Below are 23,544 nucleotides of genomic sequence, written 5' to 3'. Positions count from 1 at the left end.
AAAAGACAAAATAATGCCCAGAATAAAGTTGATGACAGTAACAAAGCTGTTACATGTCTGAATAGTTCAAAGTAGTGCCAGTTCATAGTAAATGCTCAGAACATGGCTTAGATACCCATTTCACTGTATCACAATTATCATCAAGTTATTCATTTTTTTTTTTAGTCTGGAAAATAAGAGCAAAACCTTGTATAATTTTTATAAGAATAAACATGGAACATGAACATATAAAAAACAATTGTACCATGCATACTATATGCACTTACTAAGTATGCATATTTTCTTGGCTTTCTGACGTGCATGGTTTGTGAAAAAATAAGAAACTATATAATGTATAAATGAATATATAGATTATATAACAAAATATATAAAATTGTGTGTATCTATCTCTGCTTGCTTCTATTGGTGTTATAAATGCCATGACCAAAAATACTTGGAGAGGAAAGGGTATTTCTAGATTATACTTCCACATTAAATTCTGTCATTAGAGGAAGTCAGGGCTGGAATTACAGCAGGAAGCTGGAGGCAGAAGCTGAAGCAGGGACCGTAGAAGAATGCTGGGCGCTGGGTTACTATCCATGTCCTGCTTGGTCTGCTTTCTTAACACCCCAGGACCATTAGTCAGGGTTCCACTGTCCATCCATGGTGAGCTGTTCCCTTCCACATAATCATGAATCTAGAAAATGCCTGACAAAGTTGCCTGTAAGCCAGTTGGATGAAGGATATTCCTCAACTGAGGTTCCCTCTTCCAAGATAACCCTCGTTTGTGTCAAGTTAGGCCCTAATCCACAAAATAGTCCCCGAATTTCTCATGAATTTAAATGTCACTTTTTTCTGCTTGGAAATTTTTTTTAACTTTTATTTATTGTTTGTGGATTTCACATCATGCATCCTGATTCCACTTATCTCCCCATCTCCTTACATTCACCCTCTGCCATTGCAACCTCCCCCAAAAACAAAACAAAATTTAAAAGAAAAACCAAAACCAAAACAAACAAAACAAAATAAAGATCTCATCATGGAAGCTATACTCACATCACCAAGGCCAGCTCTACTGTTTGGCCCTGGTGAAGAGCAGGACCCTCTCTCCAGATTGCTAGGGTGTTGGGGGGGGATGGGTGACGGGGTTATCACCTCTGCTACTCTCATGCCCTCCTCAGGGATGGCTCACCTGTTCCCCTGACAACAGAGTCAACTCTAGTGTGCGGCCCAGGCAGAGTGCAGGGCCCTCTCTCTGTGTGCTGCAGATGATGAGGTGAACATCTATGGTAAGGTGTGGGGTCATCTTTCCTGAGTTCAGGGGACAGCTATCCTCTGAGGGACAGGAGCAGCTATCCCAGGACCAGTGAAGGTCAGAGCTAGCTCAGCACAACATGGTTCCAATGACTCCTTGTGCTAACATGGGTCATGGGCATCCTCAGAGACCGCAGCTACAGCAGGAGTATGGATCTAGGCATTGTCCTTGGCAGTAGCTTGGGCCCAGATGCCACCATGGCCCCAGGGGTGGCACAAGTCACCCATATCAGTATGGCCCTGGTAGGAGCATGGCCCTCAGACACCAACATGGTCTCATGTGGCTGACCAGACCCTGGGCATCTGCAGAGCCCTTGGTGGTAACAGGAGTCATGGACATTTCCTCAGCCCCTGCTGCCGCAGGACCATGGACCTAGATATAGCCCTAGGCAACAGCCCATGCCTGGACAGCTCCATGCCCCAGATGGCAGCACAGGTCACCCAGATCAGTATGGCCTCGGTAGCAGTATGGTCTTCATACACTGACATGATCTCAGGTGGCTGACCAGACCGCAGGAATCTGCACAGCCCTTGGTGGTAACAGGAGCCATGGACATGAACCAAAACCCTATCTGCTGCAGGGCTACATACCCAGACATGGTCCTCACCAGCAGCCTTGGCCCTGATGATACCATGGCCCTGGGTGACAGTGCAGGCCCCTCAGATCATCCTTGTCCCAGTGGCATGGCCCTCAAACATCCTCATCGCCACAGGTTGCAGCCTAGACCTCAGCTGTCTGTGAGATCTTTGCTGGCAACATGGGCCAGTGACACCAATACAGACCCCAACAAGGGTAAGACCACAGACCCAGACATGGTTCTAAGAAGCAACATGGGCTCAGATGTTACCATGACCTAGGTGGTAGTATAGGCTACCAAGATAGGCATGGCCCTTGGACATTAACATGGCCTCAGGTAGAATTGGCATGGCCTTTGATGGTATCAGGAGCTACAGAAATCAACATAGACCCTGGATGCAGTAGGGCCACAGACCCAAACATAGCCCTCAGTGGCTCCAAGTGACAGTGTTGGACACTCAAATTGGCTTGGCCCTGCAGCACAGCATCCAGACACCAAGATGGTCACAGATTGCAGTCTAGACTCACGGCATCTGTGTGACCTTCAGTGGCAACCTTGAGGGACATCAACATAGACCCCAGCTGTGGCAGGACCACAGACTCAGACATGGTCCTAGGCAACAGCTAGGGTCAGATGTCCCTATGGCCCCAGGTGGCAGCACAGGCCACCCAGATCAGCACGGCCTGTGGACAACAACATGGCCCCAAGTGATAGTCCAGACTACAAGCCTCTGCTGCATGACCCTTGGTGCGGGGCTCAGACATCAACACAGGCCCCCTTGGCTACTTCAAGACCTCAAACCAAGACCTGGCCCTTGACCGTAGCCCAGGCCTGGACATCACCTTGGACTTGGGTAGGCAGCTGACCATCCATGTTAGCCCGTTCCTCACTACCCTAATCTCTCCAGAATCACCTCTCCCCAGAACCCATGAAACTTTCTGCCTCTCTTTATTCCACTTCCTCAACCTGTACTTGCTCACGATAATGGTGCCCGACCACTCAGTGCCAATGCTCCTGGTTGAGTCACAGGTGGCACATGGTTGAGTCCTTCCAGGCCCAGCTACAAGGCATGGTGCAGAGCTCTTGCTCTTCTTCTCTCCCATGCCTGGGCCTAGAAATCACAGGGGTACTTGGTATGAGGGTGCCCAACTGCCTGGCACCAGAGGCACCTAGTGGGTGCTTACTCCCAGATCCTGAAGTGTTGGGGGGAATCATCTGTGTCCTCCACCTGCTCAGGCCTGGGAAGTGCCAAGAGGCTCCTGGTTGATTATCCTGATTGGAAATTTTTGATGGACTCTTTGGTGCTTACCAGACAGAGCGGACCAGGAAATTTTATCTCTACTTCTATTCTCTAGGCAAGAAATAGGTGCTAGATACTGACTGAGTCTATATTAATCGTGCCCATTGATACAGTCTTTGTTTGCAAAAATAAAATAAAATGAAATACTAAAAGATACTTACAGGTTGGTGAACTTCCAAATGCAGATGGAGTAGGACATCCTCTCTAAGATAACAGAAGTGCCTAAGCTCTGGATTTTTCTAGAGCTCACAATGAACCTCCATTAGCTGCTAATCTACATTGTTCATCATATCCTTTATTGAATAATAAACCAGTGTATGTGTTTCCTTGAGTTTGGTAACATATTCCAATATTTTTTATTTTTATTATTTTAATTGGGCTTATTTGTACATACAATGATTATGATCAAATCAGGTATTTATTTCTTACATTTCCTGAACCAATATTTCTTTTTTGGCTGACATCTAATCATTGCTTATATCTATGGGATAGAAAGTGATGTGTTAGTACATGCAGATGACATGCTCTGATCAAAGCAGTCTAATAAAGAGTTCCACCTCTTTGTTACTACTTCGTGTTTACCACCACATTTTCACATACAGATAATTAGGAGTCAGTCTGAACATAGAACTGCAACTAGTAGTAGTAAGAAAAGGGTGAAGAGGATATTGGTATCAGGGAACAAAATGAAGCTACATAAAAGTAACACATTCTACTGCACCGTAGTCAGTATACACAAGCTGGACAACTGCAATTGACAATGACCTGATATCAGTATAATTCTGTTGAACTATGTTTTACACAATTCAATCACATCCTAAGAGTTGAATAAAAGAAAAACATTAACAAACAACAACAATAACAAACAGTGTTAGACACTGTTGAAGTAAATCAGAATCCAGAACAATAGTAGGCACACTGGCTAGTTCCTAAAGGCATGTAGGTTACTATATGCTTCACAATTTTTCTCCAGTTGGGCTTTGGCTTAATGTTGTGTAGCAGTTTACTCTGAGACTGAAGCATTCTCTCCTGCAGGGAAGCTTTGTAAATCAGAAGGTAAACAACTCAGAATATCTTGAGGAAGTACCTGAAACTAATCAGTTTCACTAGGACCCTCCTTCCCAGGAGTAAATAACAGATTACCTGTAGTCACTCTTAAACAAGCCAAATTGAAAAGAAGACTCTCAGATAAGACAAGCTGCAAAAAAAAAAAAAAAAAAAAAAAAGAAAGAAATAAAAAGAAACCTAAGAGACCAAATCAGCTGGTAAAAGAAGAAGTCAGCCAGCTGTCTGGAAGAGATTTAGACCAACAGAGTTACATGGAAAGGACATCTCCTATCTGTTGAGTTGCCTGCAGACTAAGCAGTGTGCTCCCAATTTCCAGATTTTTGTAAACTGTCACCCATGCTGGGGTGGGCTTTGGTGTTATACCTGTTTTTTAAGTCTTTTTTTTTTCCTGTAAATAACCCTTCACCCATACTCCTCTAGGTAATCCCAATAAAACTCATTGGTTTACCAAGTTGGATATTGGTAGTATACATGCTTTGCTTTGTCATGGAATCCCTATATGGGGAGAGTAGACGTGTGTGTTGTGTCTCCCCGGGAAAAGTTTTATCACACAAGCATCTAATAACAAGGATTATCATTTATTGCTGTAGCCAATTCATGTCCACCACTGCCCTTTATCCTTACTTAACAGTTTATTTAACACAGTTTGATTACTGTACCATTCACCCACTTCACTGCATAATCGAATGGTTTGTTTGGAGTAGTTTTGTTGGAGGAGTCATTGACAAAAATGCAGATTTTGAATATTTTCTTCACATATGAGAGAAACTCTTTTCATTTCTATCATCCACTGTCGTTCACAACTCCTTTCCCAGGTCCTTTTAGTTACTAATCTACTCTCTGCCTTTACAGATCTGCTCACTTAAATGTTTACAATGATATGAATATGTTCTTCCTTCTGCACTTTGCATTCCAAGCTATTTGGCCTGGGATCATGTAGGCAATTCTCCTATGTCTGCCGTGTATTTCCTATAGGAGTATTGGCATCAGAGATGTGTGTGCTTTTGCATCCAGTTTTTAATGTGAATTCTAGGGATCCAACTCAGACCACTAGGCTTGTGATTTTCATTCACTGAGTTATCTACCCGATGCCACACTCTTCTGTAGCACTTAAGACTGAACCCACGGCTCAGCGACCATCTAGCATGTCTGATCTTCCTAGTGGAAATTCTTCTGCCACTCAAGAAACTTTATATTTTGTGCCTGGAGAGATGGCTTGGCAGTTAAGAGCACTTGCTGTTTCAGCAGAGTTCCTACATTCAGTTCCCAGCACCTGCATGGAAGCCCACAACCACCTGTAACTCCAGTTCTAGGGGATTCCATGCTAACTCCATTCCTTGATGGACACATGTGGTACACAGACATACACTTTGGAATGTGTGTGTGTGTGTGTGTGTGTGTGTGTGTGTGTGTGTGTGTGTGTGTGTGTGTGTTTCTATACTCTTTTTTTAAAAAAGAAAAGAAAATACATATTTTGATAAAGCCATTGTTCTCTAAGCTGGAATGGATTTCTCCCACTGAACATTAATAACATTTTTACACTGTTTATAGTATTTGCATGTCAGAGTTAAATAATGTATCAAAAAGTTATTAACACACATTTCAGTTCAGCTAAGTTGTTAACTTCTTAGGGGTGATTATTTTAATCATTTCATGATATTCAATCAAACTCATCATTATTATTGAGATGAATAATTTGTTAATTTATTCTGTAAGAGTCATATGGTGAGGATTATTATACTACAACTGAGAAATGACAAAATTAGAGGAATATTAACCCATTCTCAACAGCTTTTTGGAAGTTATACATTTGTTTCTGCTATTTTAACCACTATTCTAATATCTCTAAGCAATTTGAAATGAAGATAAATTGCTTTATTTCTATAGTTGTTGTGATGTGCAGTGTACCAACTTGCATACAGAAGGCTTACAAGTTATTTATAAAAGAAACAAAGGCATGTTTGGGCTTATATTGCTTGAGTTGTGACTCTAATAAGCCTGTTCTAAAGTGGCTTATGTGGTGTCTCTCTGATGGTGGCTTTTCATTAATTTGAATATACCCAAAAATAACAGGGAAAATGTTGTATAATCTAGTAACAAATCTAATTAAGATGTTGTTACCATGAGAATATCAATGTGAAGACTGAGAGACTCTGAACCACTCAGCCTAACATGGGTTGTCTTCATCAAACCCCTCCTCTCAAAGTTCAGGAATCTGTGCACAACAGGAAGTGGAAAGCTTGTAACCGGCAGGAGGATAGATGACTTCAAGGAGGCAGCATCTTCAGACACAACAGAACTGATACCCATATGAACTCAGAGACAGCAACAGCATATGCAATCCTGCACAGGTTCAAGCAAGACAAGTCCCTGCACTGTAAAGAAATGGACAGCAAATCCCACCCCTAACCAAGGAGCTATTTGCCTTTGATACTTTCTGGGAAATGGAAAATCAGTTTCTGCAATGGAATGTCACTGGGTATATCCTACTAACCACGCTCCAGGGCAGATCCTATGCACAGGAGTCATTGGTTAACACAAAACAACCTCCATGACTTTTGGGGGGCTTTCGGTTTTGGTTTGTTTGTTTGTTTTGTTATCTTACTGTTGTTGTTTGGCTTGTGTTTTAATTTTGTTTTGTTTTGTTTGTTTGGAAAGAAAGAGAATAGAGGACATAACGTTGGGTGGGTAGGGAGATGAGGAGAACCTAGGAAAAGTTGGGATACGAGGATGAACATAATCAAAATACAGTGTGTGAAAAAAAGTTTTAAATTTAAGAAAGATTGAATTTTATGCTAAATCCCAGATCTTCTTGGCTACCATGCAAAGCACTCATAAATTATATTAATTTGATTTAAAAATAATCTGTTTATTTTGCTGTTGATTCACAGATTAAATATTCTTAACATTTCAATACCATCCGAATATCTGTACCATGTTAGGTAATAAGACATACACATGTATGACATGCTACACCAGCAGCTGGAATTTGACTGTACAGTTCATCAGATTCTTTTAACATAGAGGTCTGAAAATGTCAACAGTCTACGAAGAATTGAACTGACATTCAGAGAAACACTTCATATATCTTTATTTTTTGAACAACAGAAGGAAAAAACAGAAATGTTTCATCGGGGTCAAATTTGCATGGATGTCACTATTCTGTTCCCTCTTTTACATGTATATTTGTTTAAATATTTATAGACATATGTAGATACCTGGTAAGTTGTTGGAAAAAAAACTAACTGTAAGGTAAGTTGAATGCAAATATCACCGTAGAAGAGGAAGCCTAAAGACTTGCAGAAACAGAAGCAGCTGCTATTTGGGATGACTTACAGACAATTCTATCTGAAAGGAAGGTGATAAAATAAATTGTTCTCCCAATTATAAGGAAAGATATTTTTCTTTATGTTTTTCTACAATGATGGGGGAAAGCATGGAAAGCTAGCAGATATATGTTTTACTTAAAAGGTACCTAGTGCTCTACAGTATCATGTGATCATTAACTATACCTGGCTGAATATATACAGTGTTTACTGTTTCTTCAAACCTGTGCCTTAGCTTTTGAAACAACACCTTAACTGTATTTGCTGCCCAGTTACTGCTTGCTGAAATGAACTATTCAATTAAAATATTGACGGGTGAAGGTACATTTTATTTTGGCAGCCAAAAAGAATTATAGATAATAGAATTAATGTTATTTCTTCTATAGACTATTATTCCTAAAGTTTGTTCCATAGGCTACTGTATGTCATTTCTAAAAAGGTAAAAATAAAAATGAAAAAAAAATCCCTCTGCCTTCAAATAAAATATAACATTTCTGTACTTCTATTGAGAATTTAGAGTTTGAAGGTCAATATATCACAAAACATTATAAAATAAGCTATTTTATCCATGTCTTTTCTACATTAAATTGATAGCAGAAACTTTATTGGTAAGAAATTCCTGAGAACATTCTACACGTATTGAGAAAGGGTACCTTAAACAATTACAGTAACATGTGGATGGGCTGTGTAATCTAGCCCTATACAATTTACAAGAATCTATAGTGCTATGAAGAACGGTTGCTCATGATTTACAAAGCATATGCTCCTGTGTCAAAGCATCCTCCTTGTAGATCCTCAAATGCATCAAGCATCCCTAATCTGGCCGCCCAATGGTGGGAATCGCACTACAGATTGCTGTATTGCATTAGGACAATTCTGTCTTCCTTCCTTTCCTGTGATTAAGAAGAATCGTTGGCTTCCTTCCACATGCTGCTTCCTTTCGCAGATGAGCATTAGAGAGAATTTGGAAATGGAAGGCCTTTATGTCTGCCATGAACAGGGTCAATTCACTGTGGCAGCTATGAGCTGGTGACATAGACTTATATTGACACAACCCACTTTTCTGCAGCAGAATCACAAAGTGAAAACACCCGGGGCTCTTCTGCCGTTTTCAATAAGATACGAATTTTTCTCTTCCTTGTATTAAGCAGAGATCTGTCATCTTGACTTGTACACTAAATGGTCCATTCTGACTGCCTTGTTTGTGTCCAATCCCAGCCAAGGATCCAGAAACATGTGTTAACATTTGGCATGTTTGGGGGCTAGTTGGAAGGGCCTGAGGCAAGACTCCCTGATGCCTGCTGGAGGCTAGTCAATAATCATTAGCCCTTCAAGTGGAGAATGCCCAACATAAACTGTATTTATTTATTAAAAAAAAATCTTTAAGCCACAGGGAAAGCCATTTTAGAGAACGCAGTTTCCCGGCAGTAACTAGATTTTAATAAAGATACAGTTGTGATGGAGAGGGAGGCTGATAGAGGGGGCGCCATTCTCAATGGAAAGGATAGGAATAAGAGGTCATCAAACAAAGTAAATCAGGCCAATACCAACATGTCCTTGCCATTAAGCTCTTCATAGCCAGCATTCCAAGACCACCACTCAGAATCAAAAGGTTATCTCTGCAAGGATAATTCATCAGTATGCATAATACTCTTCTAGCTCAGAACAAAGCACCGTATTGGTATAATTAACAAGTTAAATAAAATTCTGATCTGATTATTACATTTACTCTGACGAATGAAGGCTTCTATGGTTGATTAAAAAAAACAGGCAAAAAGAGCAAACATCTTACAAATATCAGCTATACTGTATTTATATACAAAACTACTGTATGGAGAGTTTATTATCCAAAAAAGCCACATTTTTCCCTATGTTTATTATTTCTCTATAATTCACATCCCTCTCTATACTGTAGTCTCCAATCCAATAGTATGTCATGCAGAAGCCAAATAAATCTTGTAGTGAGTTCGAGAGCACATGGTATTCATCCCTTAACTAAGCAAAGCTGTACATGTCTCTATAATGAACTGGGTCAGTAATATATCTCCTTGTATAGTGAAGACACTTAGCAGTGCAATCATTAAAGTAACTTTCTTACAAGTACATGAATTTTAGAAGGTCAGATCTTAGCCCATTAACATATTGGTTATTACTTATATAATGTATTTATAATATTGACTATTTTAAATTCTTCTGGTCTGTTTAAAGTCTTTACTCAAACTTTGTCTTCACTGAATCTTTTATTTTAAAGGCATTTCTTGTAGCTGGGGAGATATCTCAGTGATTAGAGTGCTTACCATGACATCATGAGTACCAAGGTTCAACTTCTCAACACTCACATAAACGCTAAGTGCCAGAGGTCCTGCTGTCTCACCTGTAATTTCAGGGCTTGGGAAGTGGAGACAAGGAATTCTCAGAATAAGGCAGTGTAGATGGAAATTTCTCTGGTCCCACCCAGCCCAGAAGTCTCTCAGCCACTTATGAAATAATCACTCAGAGGCTTAATATTAATATTAATAGCCTATGGCTTCAGCTTCTTGCTAGCTAGCCCTTTCGTCTTAAATTAACCCATTCCTTAGCATCTACATGTTACCACATGGCCATCCATGGCTGCTCCTAGGGTGGTGGGCTGGTGTCTCCTCGACTCCGCCCTTTTTCCTCACTATCTACTAAATCCAAAACTCTTAGTTTTGGATTTTCCCACCTGGCTCCATCCTGCCCTGACATAGGCCAATGCACTTTTATTTATTATCCAATGGGAGCCACACATATTCACAGCATATGGAAAGGCATCCCACAGCACTTCTCCATTTCTGCCTAATCAAAAAGGAAGGTTTTTAACTTTAATATAGTGAAATTATAATAAAACAGTTATCAAGCAAGAATCACAGTAACAATATCTAGTCTATTTGTATTTGGTAAAAATAAGCCTCTGTGTGTTTCCTTGGGACCAAGCAGCTGTGGGGACCAGGCAGGACACAGGAAAACTTCTGACTATATATAGCGCCCATACATGTTGGCAAGAGTTTCCATCTAAACTTGAGAGAACTTAAGAAGAGATTCTAGTACAGAGATAAAAGCAGCTTCCTAGTTTGTGTCTCTCATGTGGGCTGTGGTACAGAGACACTGTGGCATTCAATTCGAGCTTGAGTATAGCATGTCGGATTCCTGCCATGATAAACAAAGGTGTCTCCAAGCCATGCAGTGCTTTTGCTAGTACAGACAAAAAACAAGGTTTCTGGGAGACACGATGCTTGATGGAGTCATAGACCCACTGCTTCCCAGAGTCCTCGGTGAGCATGGCTCCCAGAGCTGGCAGTAAATGGACCTCTGCCATGTTGGAAAGCTGAGGGGGAAGGAATTAGCAGCCAGAACTGCCACTTTCATTCTAGCCATTCAGCTTAACAGTTTAAAATCTGTCTTGGCCACAAAAGGATTATAGATACACAATAAGACAGATTCAGATGGAGTAAAACTCTAAACGGTTTATACTGTGTGTAAAGAGGTACATAGGCTTGAGCGTGAAAAGAAAGGTTATAGATAGTCATAAAAATGAAACAAAGTCTTAAAAAATAAAATAATGTATAAAAATATAATAAGCCACATAAAGACAGAAATTACACAGAGAATCTGGATTGTGCTATCTTTGAGATTTTTAAAAGGAGAGATCATTTAATTGTAAAGGCTACTGATTTAAATCAATATATATATATATATATATATATATTTTTTTTTTTTTTTTTAAGGGTATCTTGACTTCAAAATTTGGGGCTAAGGATATGTTGCTTTGGAAAGGAGGCTCTGCTTTTGTTTCCACAGAAGCAAGAGGCTACGGATTTGTTCCAGGTTAAGATGGATCAGATTTGATCAAGCGAGACCTCTTGAACCTTGACAGATGGTATCTATTAACAAAGGTTATAGCTGGTCTTCCCAGGACTTGACCACTATCTTGAATTTCTCAGGGTCCTCATAAGATTAACAGTGCTCCCAATAAGCAGGAAGTAGCCTAGAACACCATGCCCACATTCCCCAAAAATGGATTATGGATAGTTGTCTTTGTTTAGCGGTTTGGTTATAAACTGCTATTGGTCATACTCAACCTCTTTCTAAAAGAAGAAAGGAGGATATTATATAGAAATGTAGGATTTAGATATGATAGGATAAAAGGGTAGATGATTGGATCTACTTTTAAAAAGCAATACCTCATTTGAAATATTTTACATTGCTATAGATTTTAGTGTATTGATACAAATTTAGAGTTAATTTTGTTATACTGTATGTATATTTCCACTCTTGTTTAAGGTATTATGTTTATGTAATTCATTTAAAATTGTAAAATATAATTAAGAAATACAGATTAATAGTCATCTATGATAATCAAACTTATAGTCATGTTAGTTAAGTTTTTTAGGTATACAAAAGTATATTTCAATTAAGATAATCTTCAAACACTTCAAAGACCTACAGAATATGGCATTCAAAAATGTTTTAAGAACTTATACTTTCCTGGACAGTGAGACACATCTATCTGCTCCTAGCAGCACCAATTATTTCAAAGAGGTTGATGAGCACTGAAAAAATTCATTATGGATTTTGCTTTCTTTGTGGCAAAAGTTAGCCACTGGACAAAAATGTGTCCTTGCCTCAACTGCTATATAAATTGGACATGCAGGACCCACAGGAAGGTGACCACTGAACATTGCAAGGTGAGATGGTCCTTCAGGTTCCTGCTTCACAGAAGAAACTGCCAGACATTCTACAGGACATGGGGAGAAGCAACTGATGACTTTGCCAGAGTGGGTGGAACACAGTCCTTAAAATTTCTTGCTTCACTGAAAGCTATGCCAGAGACTCTAGGCCTGTAGGCTGAAGATAGATGTTCCAACCTTACAGAGGAACTTTGGATGACTGTCCAAGCAGCTAGGTGTCTCTGTAATTTCTAGAATTATGGAAGTTTCTGGCAATGTACTTCCTGTTTACTCAGGTAATATTATATCCTTCTGGGGTCTTTGATGGAGTTGAAGACTAGGTAGTTACAGTTATAGTTTTTCTTAATCATGATAAAAGATGAATTAGATATAAAACTTTAGACTCACAAAAATAAGATAGATTATAGGGTATTTTCTTTAATTTTGCCAAATACAAATAGACTAGATATTGTGACTGTAATTCTTGCTTGATAACTGTTTTGTTATATATAATTTTACTATGTTAAAGTTAAAAACCTTCCTTTTTGATTAGACATGTGGGATGTCTTTATGTATGCTGTTACTATGTGAGGCTCCCATTGGATAATAAAGCTGCATTGGCCTATGGCAGGGCAGGAGTCAGGCAGGAAAATCCAAAAGAGATAATGAGGGAAGAAAGGCTGGGAGGGAGATACCAGCTGACTGTCCAAAGAGAAACATGTAATAGGACACAGATAAAGCCACAGAACACTTGGTGATGCATAGATTAATAGAAATGGGTTCAGTTAAGTTATAAGAGCTAGCTAGCCATATGCCAAGAAGCTTGAGCCATATGCCACAGAGTTGTGATTAATATTAAACCTCTGAGTGATTATTTTATAAGCAGCTGTGGGACTGTGGGTGGCAGAGATTAGTCCAGACTGCAAAGCTGGGTGGGACTGGAGAAACATCCAGCTACAAGGCAGTTCATAGACTAGCTGATTCAGCAAGTTCTATGTTCAAGTAAACTAGCTGATTTCCCTATATAAAGTCGAACGTAATTGATGAACACAGTTGATAACAACCTCTGCCCTACACACACACACACACACACACACACACAGGACTCTCAAATAGAGGATTGCGCAGATCATATCAGCCTACGACAATGTTTTCAAGAGGTCATCTCAATGTATAATTGATGTTGGAGGGCCTACCCTATAGGGTATGGGCCTTAATTATACAAGAAAGCTAGGGGGAGTGTTCCCTTACTCCATATCCCCTCCAACCCAGGCTGTCATTAGCATTTTTGATCTTAGCCATTCTGACAGGTATAAGATGGTATCTCAGAATCATTTTGATTGGCATTTCTCTGATTGTTAAGGATGTTGAACTTTTCTTTAAGGGTTTCTCGGCCATTTGAGATTCTCCTGTTGAGAATTCTCTGTTTAAATCTGTACCCCATTTTTAAAATTGGATTCTTTGGTATTTTTGATGTCTACTTTCTTGAGTTCTTTATATGTTTTGGAGATCAGTCCTCTGTCAAATGTGAGGTTGATGAAGATCTTTTCCCAATCTGTAGGCTGCCATTTTGGCTTATTGACAGTGCCCTTTGCTTACAGAAGCTTTTCAGTCTCAGGAGGTATAGTTAAAGTTTTTCTCTCTGGGTCCTGCCAAGACCTGGCAGTTCCATAGCCCACTTATAAAACAAACATACAGATGCTTATATTATTTAAACTGCTCAGTCATTAGCTCAGGCCTACCATTGTCTAGCTCTTACTCTTATATTCAGCCAATTTATGTTAATCTATATGTTGCCATATGTTCCGTGGTTTTACCTGCTGCCTTTACATGATGCTCTCTGGATGGCAGGCTGGCGTCTCCTCCTCTCTGCCTTCCTGTTCTCTCAATTCTCCTCTCTGCTAGTCCCACAGAGAGGGACTTTGCTAGCTAGCTCTTATAACTATACTTCCTGCCTGGCTACTGACTAATCAGTGTTTTATTTAGCAATTGATCATCCACAGCACTTCCCCTTTTTCTCTTTTTTCAAAAAGGAAGGTTTTAACTTTAACATAGTAAAATTGTGTATAATAAAACAATTATCAAGCAAGAATTACAGTTACAATATTAAAGAAGATATCCTATCTATCTTATATTTGTGAGTCTAAGGTTTTATATCTAACTTATCTTTTGTCATAACTGAGGAAATTATAACTATTTAGTCTTCACCTACATCAAAGACCTCAGAAGGATATAATATTACCTGAGAAATGGAAGAAGGACGCAAGCATCTTTCAGGAGTCTTGTGAGAGTAGACAGAAACAGCTAGCAGCCTAGACAGTTATCCAAAGTTCCTTTGTAAAGTTGGGGCATCTGTCTTCAGCCCATAGGTCTAGAGTCTCCCAGTCATTTTTCTCTGTGTCCTGTAGAATGTTCGGCAGTTTCCTCTGTCAAGCAGGAACCTGAAGGACCATTTTGCCAAGCAAAGTTCAGTGGTCACCTTCCTATGGGTCCCGTATGTCCAGTCAATACATTTCTTTAAGCAGTCCATGCAATAACAGTTTCTTGCCCAAATGGCTATTTTTTCCAAGAAGAATATAAACTCCATACAGACTGTCTTCTATGCCCATCCTCCTCTCTGAAGTAAATCGGTGCTGCCAGGAGCAGACATGTCTCACTGTCCAGAAAGTCTAAATTTTTAAAACATTTTAAATGCCATATTTTGTAGGTCTTTGAAGTGTTTGAAGATTACCTATCTATCTGAAATTTATCTATGTATACCTAGAAAACTTAACATGACTATAAGTTTGACTATCTTAGAAGACTAATTATTAATCTGTACTTCTTAATTATCCATTACAATCTAAATGAGTTACATAAACATAATACCTCAAACAAGAATAGAAATACATATACAGTATAACAAAATTAAGTTTAAACTTGTATCAATAAAGTAAAATCCATAGCAATGTAAAACATTTTGAACAAGTTGCTCTTTAAAAGTAGTTTCAATAAGCTACCCTTTCATCCTATCATATCTATATCATATCCCCTTTTCTTCTTTAGAAAGAGATTGTATTTATAATCAACCTGATTTAATTAAAAATATTGGTTTTTCTCTGTCCCACACCAGAGGGCTCTTCTGATATGGGACAAAAGAATTTCTTACCTTTTTTTTTTTTTAAGCAATATGTTTGGGTTTAGAGAAGGAGTGAGCCAATTCCATCTCCAAAGTCAGCTTGGTATACTTAGGAATTTGGGCGTAGCTTCTCTTACTACTTCCTGCTGGAGGGGGGCACTGTATCTTATGGGAACACAAAGAAAATTTTAGGATTATGGAGTAGTCCATGAGGGTGTATCGTTTGAGCCAGTTGCCTTGAAACCGTTCTGGATGTTGGATCATCTGGGCCATGGTGTCATTGGAGACCTTTCTGGGGTCTTGGCTGGTCAAACCTGATGTATCTTAATCTGGAACAAATCCATAGCCTTTGGCTTTCTGTGGAAAAAAAAGTAGAGCAACATATCCTTACATCTAAATTTTAAAGTCAAGGTACCTTTAAAATATAAGTATTTTTTAACTCAACAGCTTTTATGATCAAATGTTTTTCTGCAGTTAAAAATCCCAAAGACAACACAATCCAGATTCTCTGTGTAATATCCATCTTTATGTGGCTTATTTTGTATACTACCTTTACTGTCTCTTTAAAGACTTTATTTTGCCGGGCGGAGGCGGCGGCGGCGGCGGCGGCGGCGGCGGCGGCGGCGGCGGCGCACGCACGCCTTTAATCCCAGCACTCGGGAGGCAGAGCCAGGCAGATCTCTGTGAGTTCGAGGCCAGCCTGGGCTACCACGTGAGTCCCAGGAAAGACGCAAAGCTACACAGAGAAACCCTGTCTCGAAAAACCAAAAAAAAAAAAAAAAAAGACTTTATTTTTAAAAACTATCTTTCTTTTATATAACTGTATATGTTTCTTTTTTTCTCTTCCAAGCTTACGTACATTTTTACACACATTGTAAAGCATTTAAAGTCTTGTTCCATCTGAATCTGTCTTATTGTGAATCTATTGTTTTACACTGCAGCATTACCAGGACTAAATTGCAGCTTTCTCTGGTGGCTCCGCCTACCTCAGCTTCCCAACATGGCAGTGGTACGTTTACCACCAGCTCTGGGCCACCTCCAGCTCTGGGAGCCATCAACTCTTAGAAACAGTGGTTCTATGCTTCTATCAAAGCAGCCTGTAGCCCAGAGCCTTTTTTTTTTGTACTAGCAAAGACTAAATCTACCATGCAGCGTAATGTGCCACTTGTAGATGCCTCATTCCCGCCATACTGCTGGTCAAACATGCACGCCAGGAACCTGCCAGCTTGAGAGAGACAACTAGGAAGCTGTTTTTAGCTCCGTTTTAGAATTTTTTTTTCTCAGGTTTTAGGTGGAAACTCTTGCCAACCCGTTGGGCACCATTTGTGGTTAGAGTTTTTCTCTCAGGGTCCTGCCAAGACCTGGCAGTCCCGTAGCCCACTTATAAAATAAACATACAGATGCTTATATTATTTAAACTCCTCAGCCATTAGCTCAGGCCTATCATTGTCTAGCTCTTACTCTTATATTCAGCCCATTTCTGTTAATCTATATGTTGCCATGTGTTCTGTGGCTTTACCTGCTGCCTTTACATGATGCTATCTGGACGGTAGGCTGGTGTCTCCTCCTCTCCGCCTTCCTGTTCTCTCAATTCTCCTCTCTGCTAGTCCCACCTATACTTCCTGCCTGGCTACTGTCAATCAGTGTTTTATTTATCAATTGATCATCCACAGCAAGGAGGTTCCATTTACTAATTGTCGATCTCAGTGTCTGTGCTACTGTGTTATATTCAGGAAGTTGTCTTCTGTGCTAATGTGTTCAAGGCTACTTCCCACTATCTCTTCTATCAGATTCAGTGTAACTGGATTTATGTTGAGGTCTTTGATCCACTTGGACTTGAGTTTTGTGCAGGGTGATAGATATGGATCTATTTACATTCTTCTTTATGTGAACATCCAGTCATGCCACCACCACTGAAAGTCCTTTCTTTTTTCCATTGTATAATTTTGACTTCTTTGTCAAAAATCAGGTGTTCATAGGTGTGTGGATTTACATCAGGGTCTTCAGTTCAATTCTGTTGATCTACTTGCCTGTTTTTATGCTAGTACCATTCTGACATCATGAAATTTACAGGCAAATGGATGGAACTAGAAAAAAATTATCCTTAGTGAGGTAACCCAGGCCCAGATGGACAAACATTGTATGTACTCACTCAAAATGAATATTAAATGTAAAGCAAAGGAGAACCACACTATAATACACAGATCTAGAGAAGCTAGGCAACAAGAAAGACCCTAAAAGGGATGCATGGATTTTCCTGGAAAGAGAAAATAGATGAGATCTCCTGGGTAAACTTGGAGTGGGAGGTAGAAGGGTGAAGGAAAAGGGATGGGGGAATGGAAACATACATGAGGAAACATACATGTTTGGTCTAGTTGGGGGAGGGACAGAGGGAGAGAGTAATGCAAGAGATATCTTGATAGAGGGGGCCATTTGGGGATCAGGGAGAAACCTGGTGACAGGGAAACCCCCAGGAATCCCCAAGGATAACCCCAGCTAAATCTCCTAACAATAGTGGAGAGTGTATCTCAACTGGCCTTCTCCTGTAATCAGATTGGTGACTATCCTAATTGTCGTAGAACTTCCACCCAGTAACTGATGAAAGCAGATGCAGAGATCTACAGCCAAACATTGGACCGAGCACTGGGAGTCCAGTTGAAGAGAGGGAGAAGGGATTATACAAGCAAAGGGGTGGGTCAAGATCATGAAGGGGGAACCCACAGAGACAGGTGACCTAAGCTAGTGGGAGCTCATGGACTCTCAACCAACAGCTAGGGAGCATACATGAGACTGACCTAGGCCCTCTGCATAAGAGTGACCGTTATGTAGCTTGGTCTGTTTGTGGGACCCCTAGTAGTGGTATCAGGACCTGTTCTTGGTGCATGAGCTGGCTCTTGGACTCTATTCCCCCTCCTGGGATACCTCTCCCAGCATAGATGCAGGAGGAGGAGCTTGGTCCCAACTTGATATGCCATGCTTTGTTGACTCCAATGGGAAGCCTGCCCCTTTCTGAAGGGAAGATGAGTGGATGGTGGGGGAGGGGTAGGTGGGAGGTGGAGAAGGAAATAGGAAGAGAGAAGGGAGTGTTTGGTATGTAAAATAAATGAAAAGAAAAAAGAAAAAAGAAAGCTGAGCATGAGTCAGTGAACAAGTTAGAGGGGAAGCCAGCGAGCAATATTCTTCATGAGTTCTGCTTTCAGTTCCTGGGTCAGTTATTGACCTTACTTCTCTCAATAATAGACTGTGACCTGGAAGTATAAGCAAAATAAACCCTTTCTTCCCAAGATTCTTTTGGTCAGAATTTCTCATCACACCAACAGAACGAAACTAGAAAAAAAAATAAATTTAAAGCATATTCAAAAGAAGTAAGGTTTTACTTATATCTGAGTTGAGATGTCAATAAGAAGGAAATAAGGTAAGGGGGATGACATCAAAAGATCCAGGAAATGGGGGGAGAATGTAAGTACTGAGAGATTTAGAACTTGCACTAAGCTGAAACTACAGTGAGGTCAGGCACCACTCATAAAGAAAAACAAACAAACTGTCTGGGGAGGAAATTCATAGTTTCTCTAAGCAATATCTGACTGATGTCAATGAAAGAACAGAAGGATGGACAGATATAAAGCAAAGCAGAAAGTATAGTTATCAGAACAAAGTAATGAAATTTGGAAGACAAGGGAGTTGGGAAAGAAGACAACTCAGAGACTTTGGAGAGATGTTCTTCCATTACCCTATCATTAGTAACTAGATTAGGAAGTGTGTATCTGGTGAAAATAATGGAAAAACATGGTGAACTAAAACTTTGATTCAAATATAACTTCTAATACTCTCACTACTTCTTACACTATCAAACTTACTTAACTTCTCCTGGAAGTATTTGTTTTCTTTTACAGAAAACTATGACAATATAGCTCAACTTTCTGCCTATTGTAGGAATTGATAATGTGTAGATTACAGGAAGTATCATAGTGGTTAGAGTGCAGTGGGTATTTGACCATGGTTCCATAGTGTCATTATTAACACTAATTTGATCATGGAATATTGTAAAGGTACTTTGTCTATATTATTATATTCTATATTACTTTATAGTTATGACAAAATAAGAAAAAACTATTATGCCAAAATTCAAATTCAAGAATAGCTTTATGTTTCAGTTACTCATATTTTCCTCAAATTGTGAAATTATGTACTGATAGTCACTGTTTCTGTAGTACAGAGACATACAGATGTTTAACATCATGACCCATGACATAATAGAACACAGTGGGTGGATTATTCAACCTAACAGAAGACCTCTCTAGCTTCCGACATCCTTCTAACAAACATCAAACTATAGAGTGTGTATAATCCAAGAGTGTTTGAGAGTCATTTCAATGCAACTTTCCATATATTTTAACCACTGATGTAACTCAAATGTTTAAACTAGACATAAAAGATGAAATATTAGAACGACAGACTGGGGAGCTCTTTGAGCAAAATGTCTGCCACGCAAGCATGAAGAGCTGAGTTCAGATTTCTATCACCTGCTTAAAAGTAGGATATAGTGGTAGTCTGGAGCCAGCCTCTTTGGGAAAATGGAAACAGGAGACTGCCTGGAATTCAATGTCTAGCCAATCTATCAAAAAAAGTATAGAGTGTCTGAAAAAGGCACCTGACATCAACATCTGTCCTCTGTGCATACACAAAAAGACAAACAATACACACATACAATCATGCTCAACACCAATTTCTGACCTCCACACACAAGTACAACACATACATAAAAGAAAACACACTAAAATACTCCATTTCGATTTGGTTCACTTCTTCTTTGATTCAGACCTGGCAGTGATTCTAATCTTCTTGTTGGCATCAAAGAAAATGATTATGTCTTCTTTCCTTTGCCCAAAGAGTATTTGAAATGGTACAATACCCAGTTCTGATTTAGAGGTAATCTTCAGAAGTAAAGCAGCAGAGAGGTTACCATAGATAGTTAGCTTAGTTTGATTGAATAAATTAATAAGTGTATGTATAATGGAAGAACTAGTAGCAGTGTGATTGATTTCTTACTTTTCTTCTACTAGTAGAAGGTATTATTTCAAAATGCAAGATCAGTACATTATGATTGACTTTACCTTTTGGCACCACACTTCTAACTGTTTTAATATTTCTATTAATATTTCTATATTTGTATTCCTCCTCCAAGGGAATTTAAATTTACTATAACTTTCCCCATTTAGGTGTTAGCTTGCAAATATATCATAAAGTAGAATAAAAACTTTCTCTTTTATAACCTGATGTTCCAACCAATCATCATTTCTAAATTTGAGTAAGTGTCCTCCTACAGTCCAAAAAGTAGCCTTTTCCTATAGCTCTTTTTAAATACACACACACACACACACACACACACACACACACACACACACACACACACCATTTACACATGCACACACAGAGAGCAAGCTACATGAACTATGAAGCAAGAAGTCATAACCTTAACTCTATCTGGGCCAATTAGAATGCTAGCAGTGCAGATGTGTTTTGTTGGTTTACTCTCTCATGGAATTTCTAGGAAAGACTAAACTGCAGCACATTCATTATTTAGTGAGTTGTTTTTCTCAAATTAGAAATTCTTTTCCCATATGTCAAGATGGGATTTTTAATGGAACTGAAAAAAGTAATCTAGCTACTGAGAAAAACTCTTCTCGTGGGCACCATGCACATGCCCTCCTCCAGATAATGCCTTTTGAAAGTTGTGGCATTTGTCTAAGAAAAATAACTTCCCAAACCTGTTTCTGGAAATCAGAATGTGATGAAAGAGAAAATACTAGAGCACAAGATTTGAAACTCATGTAAAAAGAGTCTGGTTAGATAAAGAGGGCAGCCTTCATTTATAAAAATAAGTCATACTAATTAAAATTCTCTAAAGGCTTGTAGAAGCAGAATGGTATAGGGAGGTGGCTCTGTGGGAAAGAATGCTTGCTCTGGAAGTATGAGAATGTGAACTTGAATCTCCAGAGCACAGGTAAAGAGCCAGGTGTGTATTTCCCTACCTGTGACCCCCCCAAAAAAAACAAAACAGCAACAACAAAAATGGGGGTCAGAGACAGGCAGATCCTAAGAGCTCTCTAGTGGAAAACCTAGCATAAAGGGTGCACATCTGATGTTGTCGCAAGGAAATAAGGTATAAAGTAACCATAAGAGACACCTGAGCCAGGCGGTGGTAGCACATACCTTTAATGCCAGCTTTTGGGAGGCAGAGGCAAACAGATCTCTTGAGTTCAAGGTCAGTATGGTCTACAGAGCTAGTTATAGGACAGTGAAGAATATACAGAAAAACCCTGTCTTGAAAAAATGATGGGGGGACTTTCTTCTTTGGCTTCTGCACACATGAGCATGGGTGTCTAAACTTAAAAATTCACAGGTAGATAAAACATACACACATGCACAAACACACATGGAGCAGAGGGAATTATAATGATCACATCATACTCAGAAATTCTGGAAAATGTATGAGAGTGATCCCAAAAAAGAGACAATGAATGTCTTCAAATTGACCGTATGAGTGTCTTATGGGTGATGGTTGAGGCATGCCAACTAGAGTTTATATTAAATCAAAGAAGATAGCAGCACCCCTTGGGACACTTGATGTCCAAAGCTAGACTAGCACAGGTCTCCAAGTGCTCATGGCATGCACAGGCTTTTCATCATTCCCTCCTTGATAGTTTTTTTTTTTCTCCTACTACTTCATGTTCCTTCAATTCTACACTGACGCATATTTTCTTCCTATTATCTATTCTTGGAAAGTTACCCTGATTACATTCCATCAGGGTAAATTGTCTTCCTGCTTTTGCTAGGAAGAATTTGGTTATTGAAGATTTGAATAACTATTCTGGCATTATCAGAATGTTTACTCTATGTCTGCTGAGAGTTCATCTTACTTTCTGCTTTTCTCCTCCTAAAAATGTTTGTGAAAAATCTACTTTGTGTTTTCATTTCCTATCATAGACTGGGCCTAGAACCAGTTTCTAAAATGAAACATCCAAGAATTTTAAATACCATTCCTCTAACAGAAGCAAAAACAGTTTACTATATACACCAAAACAAACCAAGGCAGAGATAGTGATGTCTCTAATTTTATGTGCAGTTATCCAATCAATAAACATTTGTTAATCTCTTGGTGGTGCTGTCCTGGTTTCCTCATCATAACCTCATGCAATGACTCTTCTTTCTCATCCTCAGCAGGAAACCAGAGAATCGGCATTGTGTATTTGTGTAAGGTTCAAGTAAATTACGATGTCATTAGCAACTAGGGTTCTGTTGATTTCAGGGACACTCTTGGAAATTCATACTTTATGTCATTTTTTCCATGTTCTATAAAATAGAAATTGTCCAAGTCCAGTATCATGTCATGGCAGGTTCTTTCTGTTCAACTGCTCATCCTTCATGCTAGAGATTACATGTGCTCACAGACAATAAATATAAAAATGTGAGTCATTGTTCCAGAACATTTTTCCAAAAACACACGACAGAAGCTTTAGTTTGTGGTCTGTTTCTTGTCAATCGTTGTTATAGTTTGTTTTTGAGCCTTGAACATTTCACAAGCTCTTCCATCTTCTCATATTTGTATGGAGCATTTGGGTTTGTTTGTCTGTCTGTTTGTTTGTTTGTTTGTTTGTTTGTTTTTCAAGACAGGGTTTCTCTGTAGGTCTGGCTGTTCTGGAACTCACTGTGTAGCTAAGCCAGGCTGGCCTCAAACTCAGAGATCCATCTGCTTTTCCCTCCTGAATGCTAGGTTTTAAAGGTGTGCGCCACCACAGCCTGGCTTCTCCTCGTATTTACTTCTGATTCCTACACAACCTAAATGTCTCTTTGTACAAATTAGAGAAAAAGGTTGCATGTGCTCTGTAAGTCAGCACTGTAGAGGAAGACAAAGTCTTGGTGACAATGAGTTCAGAAAACTACTCCTTCTGTATAAGTGAATTTAATAACTATGCTTTCTAGTAGTCAGTGGATAATCAAAACTGGCAGGAAATTGAGAGGGTGATTTGGGGGTGGGGTCTAGGAGGAGTTGAAAAAGGAAGGAGCTAGATATGATCAATACATATAAACACATAATATAAAAATTTCAAAGATAAATTAAATACTGTATTAAATATTACATTTAATGTTATACTTAATATATTAAATACTA

Source organism: Peromyscus californicus, unplaced genomic scaffold, assembly GCF_007827085.1.
Source record: "Peromyscus californicus insignis strain IS unplaced genomic scaffold, ASM782708v3 Scaffold_19__1_contigs__length_69161282, whole genome shotgun sequence".
Classification (NCBI taxonomy): Eukaryota; Metazoa; Chordata; class Mammalia; order Rodentia; family Cricetidae; genus Peromyscus; species Peromyscus californicus.
The sequence above is the reverse complement of the archived record's forward strand: the minus strand, read 5'-3'. Positions refer to the sequence as shown.